General features: G+C 40.8%; 2 long non-coding RNA genes across 27 annotated transcripts in view; one reads left to right on the top strand and one right to left on the bottom strand.

Moving 5' to 3' along the window:
• The window catches only part of LOC121494882, a 364,318-nt gene that overhangs the window by 117,923 nt on the left and 222,766 nt on the right, over positions 1–23,629 (bottom strand). The window lies entirely within an intron of this gene.
• LOC121494883 lies at positions 32–23,015 on the top strand. The gene is made up of 3 exons (XR_005988919.1): positions 32–10,779; positions 20,618–20,728; positions 22,330–23,015. It is a non-coding gene; the product is annotated as an uncharacterized LOC121494883 (long non-coding RNA).

The raw sequence follows: 23,629 nt of genomic DNA, 5'->3' as shown, positions 1-23,629 counted from the left end.
AGAAAACACACAAAAAAGCTCTCCTTCTTACTGCAGAACACAGAATGTCATTTCTGGAACAGTCAGTAATTTCTAGTTAAATACTGCCAGTTTTATCTTAAAGGGACCACTACATGGATATACTTTTGTTCATTTATGATTTTTATATCTGAGGTTATTTCGGAGCCCAGAAAAGGAAGGGCACTGGTCATCCATACAAATAGCTGAGTACCCCTTTGGAATGATTTGCCTGTGTAAAATGATGATGATGACATTAGTGGTCATGAGATTTAAATACCCACTTCACAATATTTCTTGACCTGTTCATGTTTAATTTCAGGCATTGGAAAGAACCAGAGCTTTTAGCATTTAAATTCCCAGTTATATTTTCTTTTCTAATTCAGGCATTTTTTTTTTCTATTCTGTGAGATATAAAGAGAAATTTTCTTTTCCTAAGATGTGCCCCACAACTTTGCTTTAATACTTTGCATATTGGGAAAAGAGCTTGCATGTCTTTATCCAGAACTGAAAGAAGAAATCATTTGATATTAATGAAGAAGACCTTTCTTCCAGTAATCAAGCAGAGTCAAGTGAATCACAGTTATCAGTAACTCCCTGAGTGTAGGCCAGGCAGTTCAGGATTCAAAGACCCCTATCATGTCCCCACCTCATGGATTTGTACATGCTGTTCCCTCTGCTGACAACTCCCTCCTCACTCCCACTTCTTTAGATTTCTCTTACTCATCGTTTCTGAGTTTACTATCACTTTCTTGATACTGCCTGGCTAATTTTGGTTTCCATGGCATCCTATTTTTTCATGTGAAAATTATAATTCATTATTCATGTATTTTTAGTTGTCCTTGGGACAGGAACTATTAGCTAGGGGGTAGCTACAGGGCCCTAGCACTGCATCTGATACATATTTTGTTGAAGGAGCCAGTCATTCACTCATGTCTATTTAATTCTAGGGCAGAGGGTCTTGAGCCCTAGAAATAACTAGAAAATGGGTCCAAACTAGAGCCCAGATACATTTTACAGGTCAAATTGTTCATCCCTTGCCTTACAGTCTGATCTTGTGATTATGCAAAACTTCTAACCCTTAACCCGGCTTTGATAACCTCTGCCAAGAGTATTATCTCTGTTCAATATTGCCTCTGGTGGGTTGTAAAAACTGTCAGTATGTATTGGTGCCAATGGAAGCCATTCTTAAAGATGCCCCCCCTCCCACCAAATCCTCCCCTCCTTTTATTTACTCCCTTTCACATTTGCTCCCATATTGAACCAGGAGTGGTCTAAGCTGATTTCCAAGGCTAGTGGTGTATAACTTTGAGACTAGGTACTAAACAGCACTGCCACTCATGCTTTAGTCTCTTGGATAACTTGCTTTGGCCAAATCCAGCCACATTGCTAGAGGATACACATGCAGCCCTGTGAAAAGGCATATGTAGAAAAGAACTGAGGCCTCTGCCAGCACCATCTTGCAGCTGTGTGGATGAGCCACCTGGGAAGTGGCCCCAGAGCTACTTAAGAACACTATGCTTATGGATTCACTGGCCCAGACAGAAGCTGAAATACAATGGAGGTGTTTTCAGATGTTTCATACCTTGTCAACACCTTCTCCAAAAGATAGGAAGGCAAGAAAGTTATTTTCACTCATAAAATTGGTTGAAAATCATACTCTGAATGCACTGCAACTAGAGTAATACAATAAATTTTTTTATTCCCTCTCCATCCAATTAAAATCAACCTCTTGAATTCACTGCCAGTTCCAAAGGCCTCAACCCAATCAGCAGGCCTGTCTTTATATTTTCACAATTATTTTCTAATTCAGCGTGCTTCAGTCAAATGTGGCCATACAAATCCTTCTTCACTTGGCATGTAGGCTCTAAAATTTTTCTTCAAGATACATTGTCTTTTTTTCAGACCTCATCCACCTGATGTACAGTCCAGACATGGCCATGGCAGAGGAATAAACTTTATCCTCATGGAAGGTGACACAAAGAAACTTATTTCATTAAGAATGGTGGAAGGTGGGTCATATCTGCTCTCAGCCTGAAAATTACCAGGTGTCCTGTGCTGCAGTCTCAGACTCTACATATTTTATCCCATTTTGCATCACTAAACACCTTCTCCCTTCCATTTCCACTCTTACAAGTGGTGGTTCTTTCTTGTCATTAAAGCTGGACCTTGCAGGGAACCTCTGTGTCTTCATTAAGGATGTTGGGGCTACCCTGGTCTCTTTTAGAACCCACATTAAATTCCAAGCTTCAGTGTCAGAAGTCATTTGACTTGAAATTTTAATAGTGGTATATCTATTTTCTTATAAAAATAATACATGCTTCTAATACAGATAAATGCCAAAAGACACAGAAATATATAAAGCAGAAAAAAAAATCATTGTATCTCCAGGGTTAATAGTGGTTATTTCATATCTTTCAAAGCTTTATTTTTTCTCCTTTTGTGAGCAAGTATAGATGTATAAAGAAAATGTTTCAGGTAAATGGGATAATTTAATAAATAGTATTCTACATAAACTAAATAAACTTCTAAAAATCTGAATAATATATTGTAGACATATTTAGATTTAGGGATAATTATATGTGCTGAGTTCTTTAGGTGCCTAACTCTATGCTAAGCACCTTATATAAATGAACTCACACAATTCTCAGAACAGCACCATGGAACAAGTGCTATTAATGTTCCCATTTCCAAATGGGGAAACTGAGTCTTAGAGATTATAGATGACTTGTCTGAGGCCACACAACTAGCAGGAGGTGAGTCTGGATTCAGTCTTCAGAGCTGGACTTTAGAGTCCAAGCTTTTAGCTATTCCCCAAGTCAGGGTTTACAAATCCAGCTTCCACTTTTCCTAATGGTGCATGGTACCAATTCCCTTCAAACTTGTTGCCTCCCTGTGTGGGATGTCTGCTCTAGACCTTCACTTGTTTCCCTTTCACCTCAAGGGTACCCCTTGCAGTTTACCACACCTTTGGATTACCTTTCCTTCCAAACTTGTTACAGCCCTGCTTTATTTGTGGACTTTGAATAGCCTTTCCCTGGTCTCAAGGTATGTTTTGACCTTGATAAACTTGTTCTGTGCTGGTTTTGACAATGATGGATGTGAGGAAGATGGGGCCAAATACATTTGGGGAGGGGTTCCTAAACGTGAGATCCATGAGTTACATTATCTTAGCAATAGGCATATTTAAAGGATTAATGTTTCCTTTTCTCTCCCTCCTACTCTCATTTTGATTCTGCTCATTACTAACTGGGTTCATGGTCTCTTCCTGAACTTTCACTAACAATGCCTTGGGTGTGTCCATGAAGCTCTTAAATCCTTCCCCTAAGAAAGAGAAAGAAGAAAAGCATCATTATATGTGGGCTGAGGGTGAGGGGGGAATTGGGGGCACAAAGGGGTGAACGAACTGGGCTTGGTTTCCAGGCAGGGAAGCCAGAGGAATGGCCTGTTGCTCTCCTAAATCTGTACCATGTCACAATCTGAGTGCCCTCTAAGCTTCAAACCAGTCCTTAGCCCGTGAGAGCATGCTGTCTGAGAGTGAAACCTAACTCCTCAGAGAGGAGGCGGGGGTTTAAGCCTCCTTGTTGGCAGGAGTAGAGTGCAGTTTTCCTCTTGTGGAAAGCAACAGACCATCACAGCAGTATCAAGACTTTGGAAATGGTGGCTTCACAACTGGCTTGGTGGCAGAGAGCCCCAGGCTCTTCACATGGCATCTTCTCTCTCTTTATAAGTAGCAGTTGGACTGCAGCCTCTGAACCATCACATCACATCTCAGATGAATTCCATTTCTGGGACTTACCAAACAGTCTCCTTAAAGTAGCATTCATCACAGAGTACGTAGAGTTGACTATTTTTTCACTGTAGCCATTAAGATGGAGGCTCTCATCAGGCGGAGGTGTAGGCAGTAGGTATGACATTGAATGTCTCCTGCTATTGACCAGTGGTAGCTGCCTAGAGTAATGTTTATAGAAGGATTCCTTTCCAAGCTCAAAGGGAAGGAACACCATGATGTCTGCAATGGGCAGACAGACCGTGGTAGCATGTGTGTCATGTATCTGTCAGAAGAATGGGTCGTGGAGTAATATGAGACTGGGGTGCAGGCTCTGCTCTGTCACTTTTCAGCCAGAAGCAAAACCTAGTGCAATGGACAATTTTCAGAGCCTTGGTGTTTCCATATATGTAATGAGGATTTTACCGCTTGGTTATTTGAGGGGATAGTAAAGTTTCCAACAAGGTATCTGCAGCATTAAAACTTCTCAATAAACGGAAACTATCCAGACATACCATTGAGGTTTGTGGCACCATGGCAATATCACTAGGGCCCAGGAAAAAGTATGTGGGATAATCCTGTTGCACCATTTAATGGTGATTTTGAAGATATTTTTTTCCCTCTGCCATTTCTTTTGCTACTGATTGGTTTTATAGAGGTGACTGTGCCTTGAGTTTTCAGATGTATCCTACCATTAATGGAAATAGGGGCTAGAATTGAGACTCCTTCCAGTTTTCTTCATTATAAAACTTGACACAACATAACATGGCTCTCATATTCTAGGGACCACAATGTGATGTTCTAATTAGCTTTAAAGAGAGAGAGAGAGAGGGAGAGAGAGAGAGAGAGCAAGCAATGGGGGGGAAGGGCAGAGGGAGAGAGAGAATCTTAAGCAGGCTCCACACTCAGCACAGAACCCTACGTGGGGCTGGATCTCATGGCGCTGAGATCATGAGCTGAGCTGAAAGCAAGATTTGGACGTTTAACCACCTGAGCCATCAGGTGGCTCAGGCGCCCCTTCTATTTAGCTTTTTTAGTTGCGTACCCTTGAGCAAATTATTTAATGGCTCCAAGGCTCAGTTTTCTTGTTATTAAATAGGCATTATATTTACAGAATTGTCATGAGGCTCCATCTAGACAGTTTTTGTGAGTTACAGAGACACTATTATTTTAAGGTTTTATTAATATATTATTTTCTTTATGTATATAGCTTCTGATTTTAGTTGGCTACAGGAACAACTGAAAACAGATGCCAGAATAAATAACCTGAAAATAATAATAGTAGAAATTACTATTATTAAAGTCCACTCAGTACAAGGAACTAGATTATTTCCCACCTCCTTTCAGGGTAGGGTTATTAGAAAAATATAGAATGTCCAGTTAAATTTTAATCTAAATTTCAGGTAAACAATATTTTCTTAGTAAAGTATATGCCAAATATTGTATGGGACATACTTCTAATAAAAAATACTTTTTATTTTGCTGACAAACTTCACTGGGCATCATTTAAACAATAACTCTAATCAAGGTTTGCTGAGAATATTAAGAGCTTATCATTGTCAACCACTTAGAAGAATAGTACAGCAAAGTTCACATAGTAAGCACTCAATAAGTGTTAGCAATTAGAGAGACAATTCAGTAGAAAGGTTTTCAGGGCAGGCTCTGGAGCCAGACTTCCTGTGCCATATCCCAGCAGGGTCACTTATTAGCTGAATGGCCTTGGGTAAGATATTTCATCCTCACATGCCTCAGTTTGCTCATCTATAAAGTGAGAATGACAGCCTATTCCTCATAGAGCTACTATGAGCGTCACTTAGTTCATGCATGTGAGGGTTTTAGAATGGTGCCCGGGGCAGAGAAGGTGGTCGAAAAATGACAGCTATTATGATGATCTTTAAACTGCTGTACTTGTCTATCAGCCTATTTGACCCTAACACTTGAGTGTTATTGCTTACTATAAATAAGTATGTGTACCTGCTCTCCAGCAGAAAGGTTTCAGGCAGCTAGGCAGGTGGCAGGTGTTTCTTCATCCCCATTGCCCACAGGATGTATCCAAGACCAAAGAGATCACTAACTTGCCTAAAGTCACACAGCCAGCGCTGAGGTTGAAATCCCTGACCTCCTCACTCTAAAACTGAATCCCTTTCTACTCAAGTGGCTGACATCTGTGATTTACAGAGTGGGGAAGATGGCTAGGAATTATAACAGCACCATCTGTTAGATGTGTGAGCACTCTGTAAATTCTAGAGAACAATATCTGAATACTATAATAGTATTATAGTTTAGTATTTATAGAAGAAATCTTAATCATGTAAAGCATGCTATCTCCTGTGTTCTTCACAGCCTCTGCAATGGGCAGAGTAGGTATGATTGCTACTTCCAGGCAGGGGAGGGCAGTCAGAACCTAGGAAGGTGAGATGACCTGCTCAGAATCACCCAGCAGAATAAGAAATAGTGGGTATGACCATGATCCACAGTTTCGAAGCCCATGTTTGTTTTCTGATCTGTGGCACTTCCCTCATTATAAACACATTCCTCCATTAGAGCTTCCAACATGGTCTGCTTTGGTTTTTATTAAATTAAGTGTGGCGTCCACATCCAAAGACAACTCAAGTGTTCTGTCTTATAAAAATTCCCCCTGCGTTGGATTTTTCTTTCCAGTTTATCTTTAAGATAATGAAAACAAATAATTCACAAATCCAGAGGAGAGATTAACAAAACAAACTTTGCTGTTACTTTTGAGCTATAAGCAGAGTAAGCAAGCACTGTAATTGCTAGCAAATGTTCTGTAGCCTGCATTATGTGATCATGCTAATTATAAAGCAGGGGCTACTTCACCTCAGGTGAAGGAATCACAGGTATCATTCCTACCATGTCATTGCAGCATTTTTGATTTTTGATTATACTCCAAATGATTGTTTGGCAGTCAGATGCATTCTGTTCATCTCTTTTTGGATTCCTGAAACTCTGGTCCATGTTGCTTGTCTCTAGACCACCATTAATATACTATATGTTCACCCTTGAGTTTCTCTCCACTTACAAAAAAAGGCAGCAAGTAGTTTATGGAAAATGTTGGGTTTAGAGGCTTTAAAAGGAAAGTGCTTTGAAAGACCAGGCAGGAGTCCAAGCTGACCTAAGGCCAAAGTTTCTATCAGAGCTGATGGTCTCCAGCCCAGAACTATAGAACTGAGTGTGGAAGAATTGCCAATCCGTGGATGTCATGGGATAGCCCCTTGCCCTATGAAATACCTTCCAGGGGGCAGAAGGGTGACAGTGGAGGGGGTGGGGGCAGCAGCAGTTCTTCTGTCCTCTCTCAAAAAGACTTAGATACTAACCAGAGGCACTAAATTTAACAATGGGATCAGAAAGGAAAAAAATATTAAAATTTGTAGATGAAGATGCACTCTCATTTTTAAAAAAAACTATGCAGAGAGCTTGAAAGAGAGAGGAAAAAAAGACTGGAGAGAAGTATACAACAAATGCAAATGGGGTTATTTCTGGAAGGTGGGTCAAAGTTATTTCATTTACAAGTAACAGAATCTCACCTGAAACTAGTTGAAGTGAAAAAATTTATGGAAGAAACATATTGGCTTGTATAATTTTTTGGCCAATAGACATTATAGTTTCAGGCACCATCGGATCCAGGTCCTCACACTGTCATTGGAGAGCTTGCATTTCCCACCCTTCTTTCCATTCCTCCAGAAAGCTAGAATCTGCTTTCTTCTCTATTCTTCACCATCAGAATCTTCAAACATAGGAATCCTAAGCCTTATGGGTTCCAGAAGAAAAGAGTGTCTTTCAGTAGCTCGAGCAATAGTCCCAGGAGAGAGTCTGTCCAGTCCACTGGCCCCCGCCTGCAGCAAGGTCAGCTCTGGGCAAACCACATGGATTAAGCAGGATTACTGTATAGTCAGGGGAGTTAATGTCCCCAAATGATATGTCCTCTACTCTGTGATTTTTATCTGCTTTTTATTAGACTATTTTTCAAAATAGTTTGTAATGAATTTGTATTATTTTATGATAGGATTTAAGTTTTAAAATTTGTTTTGAAGCATGCTGTGATATAGAAGAAAGGAAACTATGAGATTCTAAGCACTCAAGAGACCTTGCACATCTAATATCCCCAGCTGCCTGCCAAGTAAATGGAACTGATAAATAGCCATTTTGACCCCAAGAGCCTGCTACCCTGATCACAGTTAGGGGATCCTAACGTAACAACAGCAATAACATCCTTCTGTCTCTGTATATTAACTCATTTAATCCTCACAAAATCAATTTAAAGGAGGTACTATTACTATCCACCTGTCATGGATGGGGAAATTGAGGCACACAGAGGGGAAGCAACCTGCCCAAGGTTAAGTGTAAGTGTGAACTGATATTTTTAAAAAAGATTTTATTTACTTATTCATGAGAGACACAGAGAGAGAGGCAGAGACATAGGCAGATGGAGAAGGAGGCTTCCCGTGGGGAGTCTGATGCAGGACTCAATCCCGGGACCCTGGGATCACAACCCGAGCCAAAGGCAGACGCTCAACCACTGAGCCACTCAAGTTCCCCAAGAACTGATCTTCACACCCAATAGGGGTGTGTGTAGGAGTCTGCTAAAAACAAAATCTTGAGAGAAGAACCCAGATGTAGAGGGAAGAGCAGATGCATAAGGTGAAAGTTGTGAGGATAGAAGAGAAAACCCTCTTCTGAGAAGGTATCTCAGTACCCAGCCCTCAGAGTTGCTGTCCTCTTAAGGAACAGGGATATTATTCCAACTCTTTATGAGCTGTTTCCCGCCCTTCTCACTTCCCCACATCTCTTGACAATAGTGCTCCACTGCCTGACATAGCGTTGCCTCTTCCTCAGCTAAAAAAGTCTGACTCATGAGTGCAACAAGGGAGCCATAAAGTCCTACATGTCCCCAGTAGCCCAGTTAACTGCCATCAAGCTAAAGAAAGCCAGCGAGCTTCTTAATTTCTCTTGCCCTTCCCCTCCTGAAGTTCTCTGTTTGAATGTCTCCTTTGACCCTGATTTCATTCTACCTGGCATGATCTGGAGGAGTCGGTGTCACTTTCTCTTATAGGAGAGCACCTTGAGAGCAGGACCCATGCTTTTCTCACTTCTGGAGGAGGCCCTGCTCCATCCACATACATCCAGTGCCCAGTAAATGGCTGTGAAATAAAATTGGGGTTTATCCAGTCTCCTGCAGGGTGCCAGAACCCTCTGCTGCGATGTCACTGTCCCCAAAGGCCAAGAGCTGGCCTCTTCTTTCTCCTCATCCCCTGACCCTGGCTTTGCCAGAGAATGAAGAACCAGCCTTCTCTTGCCTTAAAAGGCCAAGTGCACACCTGAGGCAGACTCTCCAACATCATCCTCAGGGGACAACCTCAGGGAGTTTTGTGGCTGCACCACTGGGGATCCTTCCCGTAGAATCAGCCAATGGCACTCCAGAAAGGGCCTCAAGGGACTGGGTTGAAGCCATTGTTGGGATCAGAATGGTATAGTAGACTCAGTAGACTTCCTTCCAGCAAGAAGTGGGTCATAGCCACGCTGTGTCCTGTTTCTTTACGTTGTTGCTTTCTGGGACCAGAACATAAGACCTTTGAAGAGTAGGTCTGCATTCAGCTTTTAGGGGATGGTTTTAATCTGTGAGGCCATTTGAGACCTTGGTGGGAGATGCTGAAGAATGAGATGAGACCATTAGGATGGCTGCCTATAGATAGGAATCTGATGAATTTCTTTAGGTTTCTCAGGAATCTAGAACATGGGAGCATCATTTGGTACTCAATAATATGTTCTCTGGTGCTTTGGGATTTTTTTCCCCCTAAGAACAATGAAATGGATGGAAAAACATGAAATTTCCACCCAGTGCCCTCCAGCTATTGTCTTCCTAGTCAACCTTACTGTTAGCACTCCACCCTTCACTCATGGTACTCCAGACACCTGTCCTTAAACACTCCAATCATATTCCCATCTCAGGGCCTTTGACCTTGCTGCTTTGTCCTCCTGAAGTCACCTTCTTTCTCTTCCTTTGAAGCCAGGAGGTGTCAGGTCATATTTTACCTCCTCAAATATGTCATCCCAGATCACTCAGCCTGAGGTAATTCTACCCTCCTCAGCTACTCTGTCTCCCATTATCCTTTTTAATGACGTCATAATTTTTACTACCATCTATGCATATTTTCTCTATTGGCTTGTTGATCTTGTATTGTCTGACTTTGCTAGACTGTAAGATATCCTGTAGGAGTGGGATCCTCAGAGCTCTATGTCTTTATACCTCTATATGACAACCTCTAGCTTGTTGTGGCCGTAGCCTGCCATCACCATACATAGGACACTGTTAGTATGCTATCCCCTATGCCCTTGGCTGTGGGAAAAAGACCTTTTCTCTTTCACAGACAGCCTGACTTAGAACCTGATTCTAAGTTTGGATTCTTAGAAGGCTTTTTGATGTAGCATCCCATAAGTTATGATTTTCCAAGTCTCTTTCTGCCGAGCCTTGAGATTTATATGTTTGGTATTTGAGGACATTCACAGGAATTCCCTTTGGGGTTTTACAAACTATAGCATAGCATTGGCTCCATGCGTTCCACTAAAGTGTAGCTTCTGGGAACTCATGGAACTGTTTGAATTCTAAATTTTGGAATTTCATTTTCCAAATATTGGACCTCAAGTATTACTATCACCAGATATGAATGGGCCCCCTGTGTGAAAAGTAAAAGGTAAAGAGGGACACTGGTGCAGCAGACATCATCCCACCCATCTCCTCTTGGCACTCACAGTTCTGTGCATGACTCAGTGCTCTATTATGAGCCCCTGCTAGTCTTTGGCTGACATCATTCTCTAGAGACCATGCAGGACAGGCTGGAAGTGCAAGGGAGCTAGTAGACCCAAAAGCAGCCCTCAGTGCATGACTGATGAGAGTTGGTGAATAAAATCCAGCTTCCTCACTCCTGAGACAGGTCCCCTCTATGGTGGGCTCCTCCCATGGTCCCAGCAAGGCTGAGTTCCAGTGGCCTACAAAGGTAAATGTGCTCATTAATGCCTCTAGACTTTGCCTTTCCCTTTCCAACCTCACTTTCTGTCCCCCCTTCTGGTGGTTTTTTGTTTTGTTTTGTTTTGTTTGGTTTTTTAATAAATTCACCTCACAAATAAACTTTATTGCACTTAAATCCCTATCTCAGGGTCCAAGACAGCATTCTATAACTAAACATGGCCAAATAAACTTAGGAACTGAATAAAATTAAATAGATTTTTTTTTCTTCTGGCAGGACCTTCCAGCCTCACTAATGTGCTAACTTGCATTGTGAATTTTCAAGGCAAGTTTTGATGCAGTATTTCCATGATTTGGCCATGGAAACTGAGGCAGTGGTGCCCCTTACAGGAGAAACTGAGCCTTAGAACAAAGTACTCTAGGACCACTTATCCCACTCATCCACCTGACTCACCAGGGTGGGAGAAGGTAGGTGGCCGAGACCAAATTTTTGTTTGGTGACAGTTCCACGTGCTTAAAGTTTCATGTTGCTGGAAAAGCAGTGCAAATGACTCCTTCATAGCCATCCATTTACTCTCTTGGCAAAAACAGTGTGTACAGATTCAAGCTTCTGTTCCAAAAGGAACAGAGAATGGGCACGGCTTTCAAAACCCGCTCCTTCTCAAGGTTACTCACCCAAAGTCCTACAATTTAACTTAGTAGTTTCATTCATCTTTTGTACTTCCATTTTGTCATGCTGAAAGCCACAGGTTTAGAAATGAGCTAATGGGAACTGACCATATTGCTGGTTAAAGAATTGAGAATGACGTGTGACTAATGAGTCACTTATTCACATTGTTGGGTGAAATACAGATGTGAGGGCACCTTGGATCCTCAGTCTAGCAAGGGAGATGGATAATGAGCTCATAGCTACAAATAGAATTAATCCCTAAAAGTTTTCTTAGTGAAAATGTACAGATGAATAAAAAGAATGTATAATGAAGAAAGTGTGTAATGAAGTACCAGGAAGGTTTCCCGGAGCAAGTGGTGTTTAGGGGGAAACATTAAGGGTAAAGAGGAGGAATGGGTGTTAGAGTTGATGTTAAGGCTGGGACTGGGAAGTAGTCCAGTGGTAGGAAAACTAACAGTGAGAGAGTGGGGTGGGTGGGGGGAACCAGGTCTCCAACAGCTAGAGGAGGAGGGTGGGAACTCAATCTGGTAGAGTAAACACAAATCAAGTTCATATTGATTCACCTTGTGAGCTTAAGCAGGAAACATTCCTTAGCCTCTATATCCACATCTGCAAGGTAGGAATACTAATAGCACCAGCTACAAGGAGGTCTAGGATCAAGTGAAATTACCACATGCTAGAACCCTTTGCAAAGTGTCTATTACATAGCAGGTGATCAATAAATGTTATGACTTTAGTTATTTATGTATGGTTCATGCTAATTTGGTTGCTTAGTGCAAGAACCAGGATTCAAACCCAGGTTTTTCTTACTAGAGCTTTCTCCATTAACTTCCTTTATAGATTTCCTAGTTTGATTTTAGATAGCATGTGTCAAAGAAGACTCTGTGGATTTTATGTAATGTTTCTCAAAGAGGATTCTGCATATCAAGTTTTTAAAAAATATTTAGGAATTAAGGATATAGAAAAATGATGAAAAGATTTTTAGTAATGAAATGTGCAAAATTTTAGATGCCACTATCCCACATTTATTATTTTAATATTTAGAAGACTATATTTTTAAAAACATAAATGGCAAAAACAGTATTGTTAGATAACGGAATAATGGGCGATTTCCTAAATAAATTTATTTTTAAAAAGCTTTTATAACTGTCCCTCCAAAATGTAATGAACTTGATAAAGATCCAGATTTTCCTCCTGGCCTAAAACTTTAGGCATTACTCACTTCCCTATTTATGAAAAAAAAAAAAATTACGTGTGCAGGACCCACCTCCTACCAGGAATTGACTTAAAAGACTATTAATCAAGTTTGAAAAAGAGTTAACACCAGTTGAGTCTGCATCCGGGTCCACTTTAAAGAGGAAAGGGATGCTTTCCTGCTCTCAAGGGGAAGTCAGTGCGAAAGGACAGGAGTGGTCCATTTCCAATCCTGGCAGGCTGGCCCTTGCTGAGAGGATCTAGGGGCTAAATGACTGGTATGAGAAAAGAGTAGTTGGATTAGCTTCCTTGCCTCTCTGTGGTTTAGCTCAGATGCTTACAGCATTTTCCAGAGTGCGATGAACCTAGGACTGGCCTTGGATAACACATTGGAATTACTGATGAAATCTTATATGCACCTTGGGTTTTGCTCCAGAGAGAAAACATGAGCAACAACACCTGGATTCCCCTTTGCAGGGTGTTAGCTACAAACATGCAACCAGCATGCTATGGAGCAGACCCCACAAAAGCATTCCTCAGGCTTTTCAAAGAGCACAATAGCACCTGATTCCTTCAAGATTTGAAGTTCATCCTCAAGCGTTCATCCATTCTTCTATATACATACATCATCAGATCAAAATGTGCCCCAGACTTACTAATCCTGATAGCTGAAAAGATATTTGGCAAAGACACATCAGCAGTTTTGAGTCAGAATGTTGATGTAGCACATGCAGCTTTAATTTGGATTAGGATGCTCCAGCTAAAAGAAGTGTTTAATCTTGCCAGACTGCCCCCTTCCACACACACCAAAAAAATATTTAGCTTCAGTTCCCCCAAATCTTTGTCTCAACAGGTATCTTTTGAGTGTCCTAAAGAGTATCCTGACGGACTTTTACTGAGTGCCTACTAGGTGTCATATGGAAAGGCATGCCTCAAAGAGGAGAAACTAGGAATTTTTCTAGCATGCAGACTCTTGGCAAATATTTCTGAGGTAAATCAGGATTTATTTGAAGCCTAAGATAGAGGATGTGGACTCCAGATGGTACTTGTGCGAGTGAAAACTCTTCAGTAAAACAGAGCTGACCTCAGAGTGTAAGGAGCACGTATTTGCAAATTATTAGACCATCTGTCACCTGAGGACACTTGAATAATGTCTTTCATAGGAAATTGGGAAAGTTATGCACCGCTTTTTGATGGTCTCAGTTCTGAAAGAATATGCTCGTGAGACACTCATTGATTTCAGAAGGCAGACCCTCAGGGTATGTAAAAGGTGCACTAAAATCCTCAAAAACTCATGATCCCCTTCAACAACCATGATCAATCACTGCATTAAAATAATAAATAGAAGAATATTTCCATGTGTCAGTGTAGGAAACATATGTACAATGGTAGCCTCCATGCCTGGAACTCTGGAGTTCCAGGGCACACCTAATAGAGTTCTATTTGGAAGGTCCCAAATCATGTGGACAGGGATAAGAGGCACCTACCAAGGACTTTGAAATCAAGAGTTATGTCCTTAGAATGCCTGCATTTAGACTCTAAAGCACAACGTCACATATATTCTTTCTGCACTGTGCCTTTCCTTCCCTTCCCTTCCCTTCCTGCCTGGGTAATTCTTTGCCATCATTCAAGATTCTCTGAGGCAAAGCTGAGTGTCTCTTCCTCATTTACTCAAAGCATTACCTGCCTTACTCAGTGACAGCCTACTGTCATGCAGCTACTTCCCTACTAGACTGTGAGTACATTGATGTCAGGAAGCAAGTCTTATTCACCTTTATATCCCAAAGCACCTGTCACAGTGGCCAACACAGAATAAACCCTGAAATGGTTTGGGTGATAAGAAACTGGAAAAGGTGAGAGAGACTTCTCTGGGACCTTGATCCATTTTTCATTGTTAATTCCCAAATTTGGGGAGGGGGTTGTTGTTGTTATTTTAGCAGAGGAAACCCAGAGAGGGGCAGTAAAAGACATTTAATTTTCTGGCAGTTTTGAAATAAAGTTTGCGGATTACCTGGCAAAGTTCTAGAAAGCCAGTAATGAGCAGTAGTACAGTTGTATAAATGCACATGAGATAGAAAATTATGTTTCATGTGGGCTCTTTGCTATAACCAGTGTAGTGCTTAAGAGTGTGGCTTGGGGGTCAGAATATCTGGTTTTGTTCCTTTGACCTTGTACAAATCATTTAAGCTCTCTGAATTTCAGTGCTGCTATTCATAAAGCGGGGAACATATAATGATCTCATGGGGTCACTGTTTAAGTTTAAAAAATTCATACATGTGAATTGCTTACTTCCATATGTGGCAAATAGCAAATGCTTAATAAATGTTAGTCATTCTCATTATTAACCAGTAACATATTGGTTTAGCATTTTGGTAGTCACATAGACTTAAACTAAAAGTATTTACTTACACTCAATCCAACAAAACTTTTACATGATGCCTATTGTGTTATGTGGCAGACTGTATACAGGGGCTGGTCTTAGGAGATTAATGGCCCTATCACTGAAGTCTTATGACTAAAACTAAAAGGGAGGACTAAAAGTTAGGAAGCAAATCATTTAAGCATAGTACTGTATGTGCTACTGGTAGAGTCATTAGCAGAGTGTTGTGGGAGACATGTCCAACAGATTCTAGGTGTTAATTACGGTCAGTTGGTTGAGAATGGCTGTTTTGCAATGATGTGTTCAGAAGGATTCTGAAGCTAAGTCCAATTTCTGGAGGCCACAGCTCTGATTAATTAGCAATATTTGACACAGATGGAAGTGAGCAGACTGGACCAAGTGCTACACATTAATCAGTAGAATTTTACCTATTGAAGAAAGGGTAACAGGGAAGATATTCAAGAGGAGCAGGTATTTGCATTTTATAGCATTGCATATTCTTGAGTTGAGCTAAGGAGTGATATAAAAAAAAACCCAGACACTCGTGGATTCACATCTGGGCTTTGATTCCTTTGCTTTGTGCAAGTTACTAAGCATTTCTAAGCCTCAGTGATCAGAGAAGTGGAATGGAGGTAATAAGACATCCTTATTGTGTGGATTAAATGTGAAAACATCCAGGAAAGAGCCCAGGCCTCAGTAGGTACTTAACAAATAATATTACTGGTAAAATGATTACGGACTGCCCAAACTATCTCAGTATGAAGATATCTAAGCTCTGCATTCTGCTCATCAAATGAAAGACTCAAGTCCCACTTGAAAGTGCAAAAAAAAAAAAAAAAATAGCCCTGCAAGTATTTTTATCTCATTAAAACCACCACCCAATGAGGGAGACATGAAGAGAAGAGTGAATGAACTTGCCTTCTTTCTGGCACAAAGTTAGCAACAAAAATAATCCTCATTCCAAAAGATTACCTTTTCAAGTACATCTTATCTTTTTTTTTTTTTAGCAGGTAAAGTCTGTGAGAGCGAGGATTAGTCTCATATGGATTCTGTAGATCCTCAGACATAGATTGTGTTTGCTTAGTAGATGATAAAGATAAAAATAGCCCCCCAAAATAAGATGAGTATTAAATTGATTTCACTTTATATATAATGAAAATAAACTTTATATGGTAATTATATAGATATCGGGAGCTTACTGGGTGCTTGTTTATGCTATGAACTTAAGTTGCATTATGTCATACATACTTAACCACGATCCTTTCACACAGGTACTGCTGTCTAATAAAAGTTACAGATGACAAAGATGAGGTTTAAAGTAATTTTAAGGATTTGAATCTGGGTGCTTCTGATTACAAAGCCCATGGCTTTTGCCCCTTATGCTTAGGGAGTCTCTAGTCTGCCCACAAACGTGTATAGCTTCAATGCTTGTAAATGGAAATATTTTCAATTTGTTGTTTCAAGAATTCAAAAACTTATCTTTGTATACACCTCTCTATATCTGTTCTGCCAATTCAGACTTTTTATGTGTAAGATTTGGTTAAGGCAGAACACACCTGGAGTTATTTACAAATTATGAATATGAGAGTGTCTAGCATACTGATGACACATCATAGACACAATAAATGATGCTATAAGAGTGAATAACCGACTGAATAAAAACATTTTGTGCAGTACATATCACTATGCAAATATCCACGTTATCATTTCCAATAACTCTGCCATTTTGTGATGTTCTTAACCACCAAATTATTTCACAACAATTTCTGGAATTTAGCTCATCTTATCAGTGCATTATCAGCTCTGTGTGAGTATGTGAGCACATAATGTGTCTGAAGTAATGGCTGGCTCTCTAATGATTTTTAGAGGTGTGGATCACTTCCTTTTTCGTTAAGTGGACAATACTTTTGGAGATTAGTTGATCCATATAAATGGATGTACTTCTTCTCGGCAATACACAATTACCTAACTTCAAACTCTATTGTCTACCATAAAAGGAAGTTTAAGGCTACTAGGAGTGATGATCAGAGACTCCAAATAAATAAAACAGCTGCCTTATCAAGTAGGATGTTCACAAAAATGCGGTCTGAAAACATGGAGGTAATATACATTCCCTAATTAAACACATATATGACAGAGTCAATAATGTAGGGTAATGGATATTTAAATTTTCCACAAAGAAAAAAGTCAACCCATATCCTTCATTCATTCCTGACTCAATGATAAGCGTTGAAATCTCTTTGTGTCTGTACTCTATGTAAAAAGCAGTTCTGTTTCACTGTAAGTATGCGAATATCATGGATACTTGGCATGGTCTAGGAATATGGTATCCTAATCAAACCGATCTAAGTTTCTATAGATGCCATTTATAGATGATCTAGTATCATAGAGGTTGACTGTATAAAATGTTTCCTGAAGATTCTGGCTCTGGTTAAAATGAAATAAGCACACTCCACCTTATTCCTCCCACTGAATGCAACAAAACCCTAGACAAAATGCACACGACTTCTGTCTGAGTACTCTGAAAAGTAAGTGGTAGCAGGTGGATTGGGAAAGGAAGCCAGAACTCTAAGTAAAATTGAGACCATGAGTTTCCTGGGTTTTTATTCCCACATCTTCTAGTCCACACTCAGGGGCAACATTGAATCCTGAAACAGCATGTGGGCACAAGGAGAAAGAACGCCAAGAAAAGCCCCTGCCTCTAGTCCAAGGAGTAAAGGAGACCCTAAGGGACAAAGAGAGTGGTGGCAATCCCCCTCGGAGTTTTTTCTTTTGTTGTTTTTTCTCCCCTTTGTCCAGCCCCCAGGCAAGCTTCAGGCAAGGTGTAATCCTGGCCAGTGGCAACAGCAGCAGGGTCTAGGCAGGCTCCCAAACCTTCTCTCCAACCAGAGGAGCTTATGGTTTGAAGAATTGGGGGAGGACGACTGTGGATTTCTTCTTTCTCTCTATCCACTTGTCAGTCTCAGAGGCAGACCGAGGTGTGGGAAGTGCATGGTAGAAGGGGACAGGGGGAAAGCTTTTGCCTTCTAGTAAAAAGACAAGCAGGTGGCAGGGTCAGGGAGTGTCCAATAGAAATAATACATTTTATCTCACTCAATATATCCTCAAAATCTCCTAGTTACATGTGGCTAGAAAGTACAGAAAATGTGGCTAGGCCAAACTGAAATATGCTGTAAATGTAAAAGACACACCAGACTTCAAAATAGATTATTAAAGTCAATTTCACCTATTTTTTAAAGATTTTATTTATTTATTTATTTATTTATTTATTTATTTATTTATTTATTTATGAGAGAGAGAGAGAGAGAAGCAGAGACACAGGCAGAGGGAGAAGCAGGCTCCATGCAGGGAGCCCGACATGGGACTCGATCCCTGCTCTCCAGGATCACACCCTGGGCTGAAGGCGGCGTTAAACCGCTGAGCCACCCGGGCTGCCCAATTTCACCTATTTTTAAAACACTTTAATGTTACTCCTCGAAAACGTAAAATTATGTATCTGACTCCCGTTCTATTTTTGTTAGACAGCATTGCTCTACATGCTAAATTTTCACTGCAAGACCTCAGAGAGAAAGGGCGATGGAGACTGGCGTCCTCAGGGACAGTTTCATGGTGGATGAAGGCCTTGAGAGTTGGTACAGGTAGCAGCCCAGAGGTGTGCTTTCCCAGAGGACGAGGTAGGGCTTGTGGCATGTGTGGGAAAGCCAGGAGAAGAAAGAGGAGGGCAGACACCAGGCCTCCAGAGACTATCTCCTAAAACTTGCTTCTGAAAAGCTCTGACGCTGGCTGAAGTCTCCTGAGCCTGGGAGGTCCCCCCACGGGGCAGGTGGCTGATGCCAGACACATCCTGCTGCAGAGCTCTCGGCCCAGGAGCCAAGTGACAATATCTGCAGAGCTAACAGATGATCGTCAGCTAAGTCATGTTTGTACATTAGCATCACACGGAGACTCCTGAGATAAAATCACTTGCTATTCCAGGAGCATTCAGGGCCTAACATCTACATTTTCTCACTAGGAAACTATGTCCTTTTGGCTTAAAGGAGGAAAAGCTGTTTCAGGTGACTACCTTTTTCCCCTCAATGATGCTGTACTGAGAGTTGAAAAATAATAACTCTGGCTCACATTTATTAAAGACTTCTGTGCCTGGGACTATACTGGGGGCTTTATGTATATTATCTCACTTAAATGCTCCTGACAACCCTATTCTATAGGTATTATTATTATTACTTCATTTTGCAGTATGGAAAGGGAAGCTCAGAGAGGTAAAAAAATAGATTCGTTGTCAAATGGCTTGGGAGAGGGTGAGGCAAATTGGAAATCCAGTGCTGTCCGCCTTCTCCACAGGAACGCTGTTCTCCACGTTAGCGGTGTGGCTGTGAACTCACACACAGGATGGTTTCTCAGCTGCCCCAGTCTTGAATGTCTCTCGCAAGCCCAAACTGTCAAGCAGAAACAAGACCAATTCCTTTTTCCAGCCTGCTGGAATTAGGCATCTGCACAGAGTTGCTGTTCTCTCTGCATTTTGCACCTGAGGGTGAACTTTCAGTGCAAATGGTTATTTCACAAAGCTGAGCCTGGCAAGGCCATCTGGGCCATTCGTCTGCCTTTAGGCAGTAGAGTCTTGCTTTCTTTATTGCTAAGGAAGCTTCTTCTGCACAGGACAAAAGTCTCATCATGGCAGGTCTCTGCTTAGGAGCCCTCAGAAGCTTCATACTGAAGCCTGTGCATTCTGTTCCCATGTTCTGAACTCATGCCCAGCCTCCAGGGCTTTGGGAATTTGGGAGAAACCCATCCTCTTCCTGCGCTTTGCACAGGACAAGGTACAGAGCCAGTACTTGGCCAGAGCAGGTTCATTGGAGTAGATGCTAGTTTTCTGGCCCTCTGCCCCTACCTCCACTACCATAAGGATACATTAAACTGTCTCAGCTTCTTCAATTAGGTTTCCTGGATATAATAATGAAGAGGGCTGGGAGGGTAGATTTGGAAGGACACAGCAACAGTGAATGTATCTAGGGAGGCAAGAGAAGAGTTATGAATAAATGGTGAGACCCAGCCTGGAATCATCGAAGCCAAGGAAATTCAAATGTGGGAACAGTCTTCATGGGGTGAGGGTGTTCCAGGGAGGCTTCCTGGAAGGACGCTCATTGTGAATTCCCTAACTAGGTGTTTTTCAAACTGTGAGTCATGAGCCTAGGGTAAAAAAAAAAAAGTCACTTTGGTTGAGTCGTGACCAGAATTTTTTTTTTTTTTTAATGAAATAGAATCAAATCAAGTGTATTGCTGGAGTGTATTGCTGGCTCATAGCCTATAATGTATTTCTGTGTGATCTGAAAAAGTTTGAAACACATTGTCCTATCCTTTGGCTTCTGAGGGGATTCTCTATTCCTCTAAGATTCTAAATCTACCAGGCCCTACTAAAGATGATCTTCTATTCTGCTTGGGATAGAGATATGGTACAACTTTCCCATATTCAGAGAAATCACCCTTCCTTCTTTCTGTTGTGTCTGTTCCTGCTGGATAGTGTGTCATTGACGGGGATAAGAGCTGACCTATGTATAGACCAGGCTCAGGCACTTTATACACATGATGAACACTTAATCCTTATGTCATATCCTCCTACTCTTATAGGAGCCCTACACAGCATCATTTCCACTGTACAATATCATTTCCATTGTCCATTTCCATCATTTCCATGAAGAAACTGAGGATCAGGATGCAGGTATTACTAGTCAATTGCTGGTAAGTGACTGACCTGGGATTTGAACCCATTCTCTTCTGACTCTGATGCTAGTGTGAAGCCCTCTATCCTACAGTAAAGAGTTTTCCTTTTAACTTGGAATTTTGATTATGGAATTCTATATTCCAATTAACCTGACCATAGGGAGCGGAGCTCCATTTTGTGCCCTTCACAGTGATTCCTTGAATTTTTACAAGTTTTTCCTCCATGAATTTTTTTTAAAAGATTTTATTTATTTATTCATGAGAGACACACATGAGGAGAGGGAGAAGCAGGCTACCTGTGGGGAGCCCAATGTAGGACTTGATTCCAGGACCCCCGGCGATTACAACCTGAGCTGAAGGCAGATGCTTAACCGCTGAGCCACCCAGGTGACCCTTCCTCATGATTTTTTTTATTGTGGTAAAATACATATAACATGAATTTTACCATTTTGTCCATCTTTAAGTACAAAGTTCCATGGTATTAAATGCCCCATCACTGTCATCCATCTCCAGAACTCTGTTCATTTTGTTAAACTGAAACTTTGTCTGCATTGAATAATAACACCTGATTGCCCATTCTCCCCCAGCCCCTGACAGCTACCATTCTACTTTCTTGCTTCTTTGATTTTGACTATTCTAAGTATCTCTTATAAGTGGACCGTATTTGTCTTTCTTTGACTAGCATTCTTCATTCATAATAATGTCAAGTTTCAACCATGTTGTAGTATGTGTCAGAATTCCCTCCATTCTTACAGCTAAATAATATCCAGTTGTATAGAAAATCACATTTCTTTTATCTATTCATCTGTCAATGGATAATGGGTTGCTTCCATATTTTAGCTGTTATGAATAATGCTGCTATGAACATAGGTTTGCAAATACCTCTTCAAGACCCTGCCTTCAATTCTTTTGGATATATAATCAGAAGCAGAATTGATGGATCATACGGTGGGTCACTTTTTAAAATTTTTGAGGCAGTGCTGTACTGTTTTCCACAGCAGCTGCACCAATTTACCTTCCTACCAACAGAGTACAAAGGTTCCAATTCCTCTTCGTCTTCACCAACACATTATTTTCTTTTGTTTTGTTTTGTTTTGTTTTGTTTTTGAGATGGCCATCCTTATGGGTGTGAGGTGATATCTCACTGTAGTTTTGATTTGTATCTCTCTAACGATTAGTGATATTGAGCATCTGTTCATATGCTTGTTGGTCATTTGTATATCTTCTTTGGAGAAGTGTCTGTTCAAGTCCTTTGTCCATTTTTGAATCATTTTTGTTAATGAGTTTTAGGAGTTCTCTCTATATTTTACATACTAATCTTCTATCAAATACATGATTTGCCAATATTTTCTCCCATTCTGTGAACTGCTCTTTTATTCTGTTGATAGTGTCTTTGGATGCACAAAATTATCTAATTTTCATTAAGTCCAATTTGTCTTTTTTTTTTTTTTGGTGTCACATCCAAGGAATCATTGCAAAATGCAATGTTGTAAAGATTTTTGCCCTGCGTTTTCTTCTAAGAGTTTATAGTTTTAGATCTTACATTTGGGTTTTTGATCCATTTTGAGTTAATGTTTGTATACAGTGTTAAGTAAGGGTACAATTTCATTCTCTTGCAGATATCCAGTTCTCCCAGCACCGTTCATTGACAAGACTGTCATTTCCCCCAGTGAATGGTCTTGGCACCCTTATCAAAATCATGGACATAGTTTTTAAGGTAAGTTCGTAATGGAGCTGTGGGCTTGTAAATGGCATTAGTGTTGCCCAGTAAGCCTGAATAACTTTCCCTTTTGTATCTTTGAAGACTTATAAGTTCCCATGTTATTTTTTTAAAGAAGAATGGAGCTATACATTTCCTAGTTTGGGGTGTGAAATGTTGTCCTGTCATCTCAATTCCATCTCTTGTCTCCATCGTTCACTTCTCTTCACCTTCACTGCCTATCCCACCAGTCCATGCCAGTACCATCTCTTGCCAGACAACCTATAATAGCTTCTAAGGGCCTCTTCAATCTAGTCACTTCTGATCTTTTTGAAATGCAAATTCCATCAATCCATTGCTTATAATATTTCAGTGGCTTCTTTTTGCTCTTTCATGTATTTGTTAGTATGGCTACATGTTGCTATGATCTCACCTCCCTCTCTTCCCCAGCTTCATTTTGTACCATGATCTTTGCTCTGCTAATCAAGCAGGCCCCCTCTCAGTTCCTCTGGCATGCCTTTTTCCTGCCTGCCCCAGAACCTTCACCCTGTTCCTTCTGCTCGCATCACTCTGCAATCCGTAAATTCTCTGGGTGGTGTCTATATCCCTGACTAGACTATGAGCTCCATAAGGGCAAGAATTGTGTGGTGCGTGTCTTTTGCCCCAGAGCCTAAAACAATGTCCAGCTCATAAAGTAGATAGTAGGACATTCAATATTCGACTTTGTTGACCTCTTTAGAAGTAGGTGTGATAAAAGTTCCAGGTGCTCATGTTTGGCCATTGGCCTCAACTCAGAGGGAGGTACTTAAGGGCAGGGCTTTGGGGGGATTAAAGAGTCAGGTTTAGCAGAAAGAAGAGCCTTCCGAGTATAAATGTTGATGTCTCAGAGCCCTGGTATTTATGGTTTCTCCTTTATTTGGTTTGGACACAAGACATTCCTCCATCTCCTTTGGGTACTGTCATTTCCTTGTTTAGGAGTTTAGTTAAATCTGCACCTAACATGCTACAAACATTTGGGGGGGAGGGGCATCTGGTTTATGGCACTGAGGGAAATGTTAACTGTGCACAGCTTAGCTTAGCCACAGGATTTACTATGTATATAATTCTAGAATAGATTTGCATGAGCCTCTGTTAGCCTAGTCCCAAATTTCAAGCTGTCTCTCTGGCTATGCATTTCTCAAGAGACCTGAGCTAAGAATAAGAGGTTAAAAAAAAAAAAA

The sequence above is a fragment of the Vulpes lagopus genome, chromosome 7, assembly GCF_018345385.1.
Source record: "Vulpes lagopus strain Blue_001 chromosome 7, ASM1834538v1, whole genome shotgun sequence".
Lineage (NCBI taxonomy): Eukaryota > Metazoa > Chordata > Mammalia > Carnivora > Canidae > Vulpes > Vulpes lagopus.
The sequence above is the reverse complement of the archived record's forward strand: the minus strand, read 5'-3'. Positions and strand labels throughout refer to the sequence as shown.